At 40.9% G+C, this 12,368-nt stretch overlaps 1 protein-coding gene across 10 annotated transcripts in view; it reads right to left on the bottom strand.

Annotated features, from left to right (window-relative positions):
• The window catches only part of LOC144246077 (uncharacterized), a 220,947-nt gene that overhangs the window by 124,844 nt on the left and 83,735 nt on the right, over positions 1–12,368 (bottom strand). For 4 of the 10 annotated variants that reach the window (XM_085576328.1, XM_085576329.1, XM_085576327.1 and 1 more), the window contains one exon: positions 2–159. The exons of 3 other annotated variants lie outside the window; for them this stretch is intronic. The gene's annotated coding sequence lies outside the window, so the exon portion shown is untranslated. 3 more of the 10 variants (XM_085576330.1, XM_085576331.1, XM_085576336.1) reach the window with 3 other exon arrangements.

Raw genomic sequence — 12,368 nt, 5'->3', positions numbered from 1 at the left:
CTATTTAGTTGACCCATTAGTTTGGCAGAGGGTTTGAAATGCTCTTCCAAAGTTGCTGACTGATATGTCCTTTCAAACCTTTAAGGGCATCTAATATTCTGAAATGGACTTGAAAAACTTTCTGTGCTTTGTCCACATGAAGCAAATGTCAGCTGGGATCTAAAGAAAAGAGCAGAGCCTTACTACCAGGAAAACAACACACAAGTGCCAGAGAAAGGATAGAAAGGATCTGAGCAATCTCAAATATGGGTTGCAGGCTGATAAGACATTACAGTAAAAGCTCTACAGAACTGGCTGCTCCAGTAGACACTGAATGTGTATCCTGGTTAGCTCTTGCAGTGTTGAGGGTCCTTTCAGGGATTGCCCAGGAATGGGGCTGCTCCCTGTGACTCACGCAGTCACTGTAGCCTCCTGTGGTTTCAGGCATCCTGTAGAAAGAAGGACACTGCTTGCCTCACACCTCACTCTGGCTGCTCTCCTGTGGCAGCTATCTACCCGTCCTGGTGTGCAAGAACTGATCCAGCCCATACTGGGGATGCAGCAGAGAATTGAAGAAACATAGCTGGGCTTCATCCCAGGTACAGCTTTGCTAGATTTCAGTTACATCCCAGCCCAGATCCACTCAGTTTTCCCTCTTTCTCTGAACCAGAAAGGCACAACTTAGGTCTCTTCCCTCACTTTTGAAATGACTTATGGCATTTTAGACACGGCTCTATATAAAAGAAAAACTCAGCAGTTAGCCAACACTGAATGTGGCCAAGACCAGGCTAAGGTAGCGGTATTTGCATGGGCACAGCAATTTGAGGTTGTCCCCAGGTTGCTGCTACAGAGCTGGAGAGGTCAGGAATTCCCCTTCCTTCCTGTGCCCCACTTTTCTGTGGAACAAAACATCCAAATTAAATCCTTCTCTTTTCTTCAAACAGCTGAAGATGGCCCAAGCACTCCTTTCCACTCCTAATCAAATGCACATTTTCTTTTCAGTGCGGTGGCTCCCAAGAGCTAAAGTTCAAGCTGGAACATTGAACACACAGCTTAAATCAACAGTAGGACACCTCCAGTGCTGACACTTATGTACCTGGCTTGGAGCTGTTCAGGGCTTGGACAGTACTCTGCAAGCTTTCCTGTCCCTGCCAGCTGCAGCAACCAACTCTGCCTACAGCAAATGTGTCACATATAGGTAAGTCACTAAATCTCAGGCCCAAATGCAACACAGGACCAGATGCAATTAATAAAGATAATAATAATAAAGAAAAAAGTCATGTTGATACAAGCACTATACTTTTACTTCCCCAAGTCTGACAGGCCTCCTACACAGCCAGCAGCAAGTAGTTATTTCCCTTGTAATATCATCAAATTCCAGTAATGCTCACTTGACTGTTTTTAATACCCTCTACAGTCCTTCCTACCATCCTGTGATAAATCCCTTCCCCTCTACCATTTCATAACTGTCCAGATCTTTTCTTCTCTCTCTCAACCACATCTGGCTTCTAGACTATTCTTCACTTCTTTCTGTTAGCATTTTCAAAGCTTATCTAGGGCTCAACAGACTTTTTTCCCCTTCTTGGTGGTAGAGGAAGGAGGAGCAGGGGACCTGCTGTTTAGCTGGCTTTGGCAAGCCTGGGCAGCTCTAGCTGAACACCCCAGCCCTCTGCCAAGAACAGTCTAAATAGGAGCACCAGAAACATCTTTTAATGTAATTTGTATTAATATTTTTGGAATTAGGCAGACTTGAAATTGCTTTAAAAACATTAAAAAACAGAGGGAAATGGCTGGCAACCATGTGAAGCTCAAACTGTACCACACACAGTACTTTCATAAGAAAGTGGCTATAGCACAAGCATCTAAGCCATTTGTATCAAAGGACTATTTTTCCATCACTTTAATTGACAAAGATCTTCTTAAAACAAGACTTCTCTCTGGTTCTGAACAGAGGAAACTATTCCTGTCTTTGTTCATCCTGAGCAATGCGCAACAAAAGTTCAATTTGTGATGTTCTTGAGAAGAAGACTCTGTCCCCTAAAGGTATATCCAAAAGGAAAGAAAGGCAGACAAGGAAGAAAAATACCTTTGTGCCTTTTGCCTCTCCAGCTCCTTTCCTTAGTCATATGCTCTTCATGCCAGAGAAGCAGAGTGAGTCTCAGAAAGGTCCCTGGCTTGCTACCTACTCTTATCATCATGCCCAAACAGTTCCTTAGAATTTCACTCTGCCTTAACATTTCTTCTGTGATCATCAGAGATTTCCTCTGTACTTACTTGACCACTAGCTTTAACATCTTACAAGACCAGACAAAGGATCACTCAGCAGCATTTTCAAGGAGAGTTACAGCCAGCCAGATTCCTGGCACCCTCCATCCTTCTCAAACTTTGGCTTTAGAGGGGTAGAGACAAAGTATCACCAAGGGATAGACTCAAAAGATCACTTTAGAAAAGCACAGTCAAGTTTTAGGCTGGTTTTCTGATGTCCAAAGCAAATACAAATTAGGTGATGAAAATTTCAGGTATAAAGGAAATGGAGACACTTCTCAAGTGAGGCTGGACAGGGAGAGGGGTTGTTAAGCCTTGGACCTTGGGCACTGCATAGTTCACAACTTAATGCCACCTTCCTCTTCTTCATCCCACAGAGTGCAGCACGAAGGCTTCAGACAGTGCTGCAAGGATGTCACATAAGTGTCCCAATGAGACAAAGTAGCTGCCTGCCTCCAGTAACAGCAGTCTGCCACTAGCTATCCTCAGTTTGGGCTTGTGCCTCCACATGATGATCACAATGCCTGAACTTCAGTATGGATACAGCCAGGTCTGCTTTGGGACAGGATCCACAGCAACTTGCAACCACAAGTGAAAAGCCTCCTTACAATAACAAAACATAGGTTTAGAAGCATGAAAGCAAATAATCTGTAGGAGTAATCTACATATATATGCACACTTTAGGAGGGAAAACAGATAAGAAGCTTTCAAGTGAATTAGAGGTCATACACTTGCATAGGAATAATGCTTCTTGAGCCTACAATAATTTCATGATTAACATCTGCTTTCTTGGCCAAGGAATGCTGGTTTCTATTTTCCATAGCCCAACCCTTATTCCTAGCTTCTAGACAGGTTTTTGCATTTTAGTTGTCTCCATAAGAGAAATCATATTCATTCCAATTCAATTTACATTTAATAAATATCTCAAGCTCTTATTTGTCCCCCTTAAATTTATTCTCTCATTTTTAAAAATACAAGAAATTAAAATTTGCTAGATTTCTGCTAGACTTCTGCTAATCTCTCCCATTTTGCTATTATCAATATGGCTTGCAGACTAATTCATTTTGTCACAGACAGGAGACAAGGAGTCTATGCATTTCACAATGGTTTAGAAGTCCTCCAAAGCTTGAAAGGAACTTGTCAAAGTCTTTAAAATGTTTTGGCCTCATCTTGTGATGTTTCCTTTCTGAAGATAACTTTTGTGAGGAGCTAGAAAGACTAAAATTTCCAGGGTTTTTTTTTTTTTTTTTTTTTTTTTGCGTCAAGGTGAACACCTTTCTCCTAAAGAAAAACAAAAGCTGCCATACAACAAGTGTCATTATTTGAAGGTTGGTTTGGGATAATGTAAAACTTGCCTTTGGCTTCTATAACAAAAGGCAGCCCAGTCATGGAGATCTGTTAAGTATGTGCCTCATTTACAAGTGTGACTTGATAATCTGCAGTACTGAAAAGCTTTTCTTTCTAGGAAGACAAGAAGGTTGTACACCCAGACTTCTCCTCATACTTCATGAGAACTGGGAGAGCTTAAACATGATTGACACAATCTGCACTTTTCCAGAAAGTGAGTTTTGTTTGTTTTTTTAATTTCTTTCTGCCATATGCTAAACATGACTACGATTTTACATTATTATAATATTTTGAGTTGATTTGATTTGCTTATATTGTTGCTTCTGTAAAACAAGATCTATGTAGGAAATTTGATAAAGTAATTTATGGTCTTCTATTCATTGCTACTACTTTTGCTTGCTGACAAATTAAATTTCAGTCATCTGAGTCAGCCTCTTATTTTAGATCATCATCCCAATCTCCACATTTTGTCAAATAAATATGCTTGTATGTGTTACTACACATAGAAACCTACATATGATCTACATGACACGTCTCACTTTGCGAATTAGAAAAAATTAGTTCTTCTAGAGTAATTTACTTAGGTTTCACAATCACTTTCCATCCCAGTTTTCAAAGCTATATTAACAAACTTCTATTACCAAACATTACCAAACTTTTATTGCCTTCTGCATACAGAAGTTATTTTATTATCTGAGACCCATTTCTTTGCTTCAAAGTTATTAAGCCAAAGAGCCTGGCTATAAGCAGGAAGTGACAGCTCAGAGAATTGCCCTGTGAATGCATCCATACAATGGTGTGTACCAGCACAAGTGTGTGTGTGTGGGTGCTGAGGCAGAGCACTGACCCTTTCGCCCTTCACACACCGTCCAGCGCAGCAGCCAGCCCTGCGCTCCCCGCGGCGCCAAGGACTGCACGGCTCCCTGCGCTCACTGAGCAGCCAGTGATGGGCCCGTGATCTGACCCGCTCCAGAAGGCAGCTCAGATCCTGGCTGTGCTGTTCTGAGACAAACAAATAAAACAAAAGTCCAAGCCAAGAATTCCAGGAAGGGCTGAAGGAACAGAGGATGCGGCCAAGAGTCAGAGGCATATGGGCTACTGCACTAGGCAACCAAAGAGGGCCAGGGCATGCGCCCAAGCACTGGCACAGCATCACCCGTTGCTCAACTCTCAGTGCTGTCCTTGGCACAGACTTGTTCCAGGCAACCAGCTCTCCCTCACACAATGCCTGGACACTTCCAGCAATAACCAGGGACCATTCCCAATACACAGTTTGGATGGGGCACCTTGTTAGGATGGGAGAGAAAAAGAATTTATGTTTCAAAGCAGTGACACTCCAGCTGAACTTGTGGCCAGTGAGTAGCTCCCTGGCTATTTTATTCACTAATTTAGAAGCAATTTTGAATACCACAATTCATTCAGCGCAGAGAACTTGCCAGGATGGGAACTGCCTCTTACTAGGACTGCCCCAACAACCCCAACACAGCAAACTCAGCTTTTTTCTATTCTCTTGCTCCCTGAGATATTTCTAGAGTCTATTTAATCTCTCAGTCTTCATGCATTGTCAGAGCTCATTTTTAATTGACCAGAAAATTACATTACTGTATCTATTAGGCCAAAGCACTCTTTCACCTTGGTGTGGCCCTTGAACTGAAATTGTAGATTGTATCTCCAGGCAGCAATCTTCTACCTTACAAAACCCTCCTCCTCTCTCATGGTCATTCTGCCCCTAAATCTAAGCTTCTCCTATTGGATTCAATTCCAAATACATGGAGTACAGGCTGAGATCAGCAGAGGCAAGTTATAGGAAAGATAAAGATCCTGTTTAAAAGAAAAACAATTTCTGATTAAGGTAATGCTACCTATCAGTTTCTGTTTTCAAAGAGCATTACAAACAGGGAGTTAGACATATAAGCATTGTTATGCAACTTTTGCAGGAAAACAGGTGTTGAACAAGAAGACAATTTAGGATGTCTTTGTTTTTTTGAGCCCTTCCATTCCAAAAAAAACTGACATGTCTCACATCACAGGCCACGTGAAAAACATGGCTTTCTTGTCACTTTTCCATGACACAATTTCCATGACTATGAAACCATTGTCCTGATAAAAGTTTCCACTGCTTGACACATACAAAAAGTACAGAACAAGGAAGGAAACTGATGCCTTCAATCTGAATTATCTGTCCCCAGGCTGAATCTTCTTACCTTTTGCAAATGTAACTGATGTTGTCAGATAACTTCTACAAAAGGAATTGATGTCATTTTCTCACCTTTTGTAAATGTAACTAATGTTGTCAGATAACTTCTACAATAGAAGCTGCTTAATTTAAAAAGTACTTTGTCTTTCAAGCATTGCATAAGATTAAGTCACACAAATAGATATACATTAGGCAGTCGGAGAATATGTATTATATAGGAAGATTCAGGTAAATTTTAATATATAAAAGATGTAACTTTTTACCCCTTTGTGTGCTTGATTTGTGGAAACCCCCACCTTTCATCCTGCACAGAACAGTGCCTCCTTCCTAAACTTGACTCTGTGTTTACAGAACTCCTAAAGTCAGCAACAAAAGGAACCAAGGCAAGACAACATCAGGAATTGCTGGCACACAGCCTACAGCTCAAACCACTGGACAACAATGCTTTTCACAGCTCAAGAGATTCACAGGTCCATTGGAAGAAAGGGTAAGCATGCACTAGAGCAGAAATCTGCCTGCTGCAGACCATAGAGTACATCTGCATTAGGTAAAAGAATAGTTGTGTATAAACACAGTGTACAAACACTGAAAAAAGCAAGTAGCTGGACAAACACTGACTAGTAAAGGTGAGATAGGTTTCTGTGAATGTAGCCCAGGTGTTCTTTGTAAAACAGATCTCATAGGGACTTTCTTATAAAGTATCAATGTGAAACAATGTTCAGCTTAAAATGGGTTTTAGCAAATGCAATCAATCAGTTTTCATGCTTGGGTGCTTATCATCTTCCCTTTCTGTGGCTGCAGTAATTCCTTCCACTGCTCTGCTACCCTGTCCCACCTCAGCCCCAGAGTTCTGCTTACTCTACTGCTGCCCTTACCTGCCCTGATGCAGTCTGGTGTTTGCAGCCAAATGAAGGTGTCCAACACAAACTTTCTGCAGACCCTTCCTTCCTTCCTTGAGCTGCAACCTTTCTTGTGCTGCAGTCTCTTGCTCGCCCATGGCTTGAAATCATTATGCACTAGTTGCAAATAAATGTTAATAAATTAGAGTAATATCCAAATAAGGGCAAGAAGAAAAGAAGTAACAGGGAAAGTAACTAGGAAATCAAGGGGAAAAAATGCTAATTAACTCAAATAGATTGATTTGCCCTGTTTGCTCAAAAAATTATTTACCAAAAAAATCGTAAATTAATAATTAAAAGCTCAAAATAAGAGGAGCCAAAAGGTTTTTCTCTGGAATCTATTATGAGTAACTGAAAAGGTATTGTGTATAATTAGACATTATTTTGCAGTAAGATGACCTCATATTATAATTAGAGATATGCTAAATTACTTGGAAATAATTGCAGTGATAGGATACCCTCCATGACTGCCAGTTTGCCAGCTTTCATGTTCACACTGACCCTACACACCTCAGTTTCTTTTGGCTGGGAGTTGGATCTTTAGCAGGTATCTAACATGCAAAAAAGCCAGCATTCTTCAAAATCTCCATCAGGTGACAGACACTTTAAAAGAGAGGAGAGATGTACAAACTTTCATGTAATAAAACAGTGATCTAAACATGGGGCAGGTACTTGGCACTATTTGCACTCTATTTCCTATGCACAACACTCACAATGCAAACAAATGTTATTAATTTTTATCTTTAAAATTACTATATCCACAAATACTTTGAGCTTCTAAAACATACTACTCTAGGATATTTCATATAGCAAAAATGTTAACCCAAGTTCTAACAAGTGTCAGGTGCTACTTCAGTCCTCTGGACTGGCTTGGTGAGTCAATCAAACTCCAACTACCTCAGTGGCTACGGAAAGGGAGGGAAGGCAGGTCTACCACCCTGGGCTGCAGACATGCTGGGTTGTGTGATGTGGGTAAGAAAATGCCAGTCATGCTAGAAAACACTCACAAAGAAGCTAGGTCAGAGAGTCAGGTCAATGGTAAGGCGAGAAACTGGAATAAGGTAAGAACAGCTACAGGAGAGTCTCCTGTATTTCAGCATCTTTCTGATCCACATGGAGATCTGGAAGGGTAGCCACAGTGAGCATAAGACACTGAGATAAGAGGGAGCCTGCATACCCTGAAGTGAAGCCTGAGGAAAAGAACAGCTTCAAAGTTGCCCACAATACTTTGAAAGGCACAAAGGATTAGGGCTCACACATATATATCAGCCCTTACATGGGGGAAGCTGCAAATCTGTCTGGGTAGAAGAAATACAAAATCTCCTCCAAAATGAAAGAGCACGCACTAGCCTTCATGTCAGTGCAGCAGCTAAGTGGGCAAGATGGGAAACTGTTTTTACGGGAACAACTAAGGGTGTCATAGGCTGGGTGCAGCTGATGTAACTGGTCTCAGGAAACATGATTACAACATATCTTCCTTCTCAGTGTCCGTTTCTGAGGCTGTTTCACAAGGCATGGATATGGATCTTCCTGAAGGCAAGCACACAAAGATGGCCAGCACACAAAGGAAGGCAAGAAACTCCAGCAGACTAGCACCACCCAAATACTCAAAAGCACAGGTCCACACAGCTCAGATCTGCAGAAGTACCCGGATGCCTGAGAATCCATGCTGTTCTGTGCCCTGCAATTTCAGTATGCAGAGTAAAAACTCCTGTGATTTGTGCCATCATAAAACAGGCCAGCCTCTGAGCTGGGAAGAGAAGGTATATTTCCCACTTCCAGGCCCACATCGCATAACCACAGGTCTCTGAGACTCACCACTGACACGTGCCACTGGTGGCACAGCCCAGCCACATAGCCTCATTCATTTCCAGAATGGCTCTGTACATCTTGGCTGCTGCAGAGGTCTAGAAACAATGCTTTTTAATATTTTGTGGTATTGACTTACCCATTCATTGTGTAGTGACATTAGCACACATGAATAATCATAAAATAAAAAAAAAAGGATAATTAATATTTAACTTTGCCAGAGGGATGTACTTAAGGGAGAAACCATGTTTTAGAAAGAACAGCTGATATTTGTCAGCTGGAGAACAGGACTAATTAGATGCATCAGGCAGTGGTGACACGAAGTTGAAAAACAGCTTGTCAACTCTGAAATGACTTATAGCAAATGATTATATATAAAGATGCTTTGTTATACTCTCACTCACAGGTGTGTTCCTCATTTTCCAAACACTTCCTGTGCTTTTTGTTCCTGTGGTAAAACAGGTGCAAAGCAGATTACCCACTCATAGATATACCATAACTATATTTAGGTAGAGCAGATATGTGGTCCATTTCTTGTGTCCAAACCAGAAAGATGTTGAACATTGAAGTACCCTCCATTTTCACATTTCAGTGGAAGATGGTCAACCACTCATAGGAACAAAGACTTGATGTCTGAACCACATAAGGAAAATGATGTAGGGGATGAGACAACAAACCAGGAGGCCAAATTCATGTCTGTTGTAATGTTGGTTGACTGCAGCCAGACAGTTCATTGATCACAGCAAAGGATTTGCCCCAGGGTGTTTTAATTTAAAACAGATTGACATTAATCTGAAGAACAAATCACCCAAATCCTAAAGTCTGATCTGATGCAAGTCAGATGCAATATGACAGCAACTCAATCTCCTGGGCAGCAGAGCTGCTAGCTTCAACTTCATACTCATTTCCGAACGGCGTCTGTAAGTTCTCGAATGCTGTTGGAATAGGCCCAGCAAGGAATAATTTATCCAAGGTAGAAGTACATATCCTTCAGAACACAAAAAAGCTACCAGGAAAGTGAAGCTTCAAGGGGGAATGGAGTGCAGGTGCTGAGAAGGGGAAGGGGCCACTTTAGGAAGTAAGTGCTTGATTAGTGAATGAGCAATGATAATGCTGAGCAAACAAAACAGAAGCATAAATTCTAAGACACCGGTTAAACTGCAATCATTAAATACTCGAAAAAACTTATTAACTTACCTAGGAAATTGAACACAAACTGACTGTTTGAACTGAGCTGCTCATAAAATAAAAACATTTGAAATATCCTGAAAGTAATTTGTTTAACACAGTATTTGAGCTGTCACAAAAACAAAAGACAGTGTTTCTCTCCATCCACAATGAAATCACACCAATACACACACTCTGGCACCAATGAAGAATATTTAAAGCTGTACGTAGCACCTGTAAAACATTGCTTGTATTTATAGTCCTGGTATGATTGGTTTCTAAAGAAAAATTATGTCCACAGACAGCATGTTTTGTTCCTCCTCGTTACTCATATGCAAGAATGAAAGATGTATTACAACATACTCTTCCTTCCACCTGCTTTGATGAACTGCCTCAGAGCTCTCTGAGGAGACTGCTGCAAAGCCTGTGACTTACAGCTTAGGCTCAGAAAGCAGATACTGGATTGCAAGAGCAGACTCAAAGGTCAGTTCAGAGCAGCACGGGCAGCAGATTGCAACTCCATTGCTAAAAGCAAAGGACACCGCTGTGGTACAGGTGATTCCCCTCAAGCCTATACCCTCACAAAGGAAAAACTTAACAGATCTGCCTTTAGGGACAAATGTAAAAAGTTCAACTTGAAACTCTAACACCTGTTTCACAGAGACTTCTCCATATTGCATATTATTTAAAAATTGGAGTTTACCTCAGGACCATTTCTCACTAAGTCAGTTAATGATTTCTACGTCTGCTCAGTTTTCCTAAGAGAGTGTTTTGTTCTGCTCTGGTCTATGTAGCATGCCCATAATTGTGATATCTCAACACCTCCCTGCAGTGTGACAACCCACTTCCCTGATGTGCATCTGTCACACCTTGATCTTTCTTTTTCTCTCTTCTCCTCCCATGGAGAAATCTTCATAGATTAAAATAAATATGAATATATTCAGTTCACTTTTCAAAAATAGCTATATAATGTATTTAGACTTTCCTATATTATATATAATTTTTTATAATATGGCTATTGATGCTTGCTATTATCTTTACTTTCAGTACTGAAGGCAGAGTTGAAGAAATGCATCTTAGCAAAGTAACCAGGTTTCTGGTAGGTCATACATTTTACTGAAATTTATTCCACAGACTTGTGTAAGAACCTGAGAAATTTTAGCAGAAGCAAAAAAAGGGAAATATATTTTACAGAGCCTCAGACTATCTATCAGGTGTTTATGCTACACATGTTGTAGATAAGCTCTGAGATCTCAAACTAGGCACAGCAGATCCCCCAAACAGAGAGGAAGATAACATTGTGACTAACACTGAGCTTTGTACTCCACACCAGAGGTGTGACCACCCTGATTTGCTGATGGCACTGACCTGGAGAAGCTGAATTCTTTGTCCTTTCTCACATGCCAGATCACTGCAGGCTTACAAATAGAAACTGGGGCATTAGGACAGAACCTCGTGGTCTAATTATGTGGTAACCAGCAGTCTTGCTTACACGGACTTACATCCATCTGCAAAGAGAGGCAATTGACACACTTCCCATTGCGTTTTTTGCAAGCACACATGCAACTGCAACTCTGAATGTGCAGCATCTACACATGGCTTTGAGTATTTCCTCAAATCTATTTTCCTTTAACCCTTTCAAGCATTCTGCTGACTGTTGTTAATTACAGCTTTAGAGAGAAACCTATGAAAACACAGCAGTATATTTCCTAGAGATACAGAGGTTTCAGTACACACATCTGCACTGCATTCATCATTTTCCTGAACAGTCCTACACAAAACAGCATTTCTGTCATTACATTTTTAATATAACAATTCCCATGGGAAACTGTTGACGAGGACTGGGATACAGATGAAGAGAAAGCAGAAAGATTGCAAGATGAAGGGCTGTTCTCAGCCTACAGATGAATTATGGTTCTTGTAGGAGCTTATCATTAAATACAGATGAATGGTAGATTCTGCCATTTTTAGTAAAAACTAAACCAACAGGAAGGCTGGATTTGATGGAGGGTTTTTTAAGTGAAGAACTTCCTTGAGAATAAGAAAATGTTTCAGATTTCAGGTGTGGAAATCATCTAAATCCATGGATACTTCTGACAGCAACCAGAGCCAAATGGCTCTTTTAGCTCCTTTTGCCATGACTGGATCAGCAGAGGAGATCTTGGAATATCTACAGATCACAAGACAGGAGGGGCGGGGGAGGACTTTGACATAAGGATATAGGACCATCAGATATGAAAATGTGGTGGTAGCTTAGATAATCAGATTGAGCCATGGCAAATCTATCCTAATGCCCCACAAACATTGTTTCAGGGCAGTCTGTACTGTCATGTACATCACTTGTGAGCAGGAGCACGTATCCTGTGAGTTTTCACAGTCCAGTTCACCATCAGTAACTCATTAACTCAAATGCCTGCAACTGTCTGCCCATGACATTATAGTCTGACCTTGGGAAAACCACTCTCACCTGACTGTGTTAATCTATTAATTGCTCCCTGGCAAGTGCTGATCCTCCTTGTCTTTTTCTGAAATGGAGATGTGATAGATTCAGGCTTTACACAGCATTGTGCTTCAGATTCCCCATCAGAAAAGTGGAGATAGTAACATTTACATACCTCAGCAGGTAGTTTGGATGCTTAATTAATCCTTTCAAAGCTTCTTAAAATATAGATAAGAAGTAAAAAAAAACCAAAAAAAAAACCCAA

The sequence above is a fragment of the Lonchura striata genome, chromosome 3 (genome assembly GCF_050655825.1).
Source record: "Lonchura striata isolate lonStrDom1 chromosome 3, ASM5065582v1, whole genome shotgun sequence".
Classification (NCBI taxonomy): domain Eukaryota; kingdom Metazoa; phylum Chordata; class Aves; order Passeriformes; family Estrildidae; genus Lonchura; species Lonchura striata.
The sequence above is the reverse complement of the archived record's forward strand: the minus strand, read 5'-3'. Positions and strand labels throughout refer to the sequence as shown.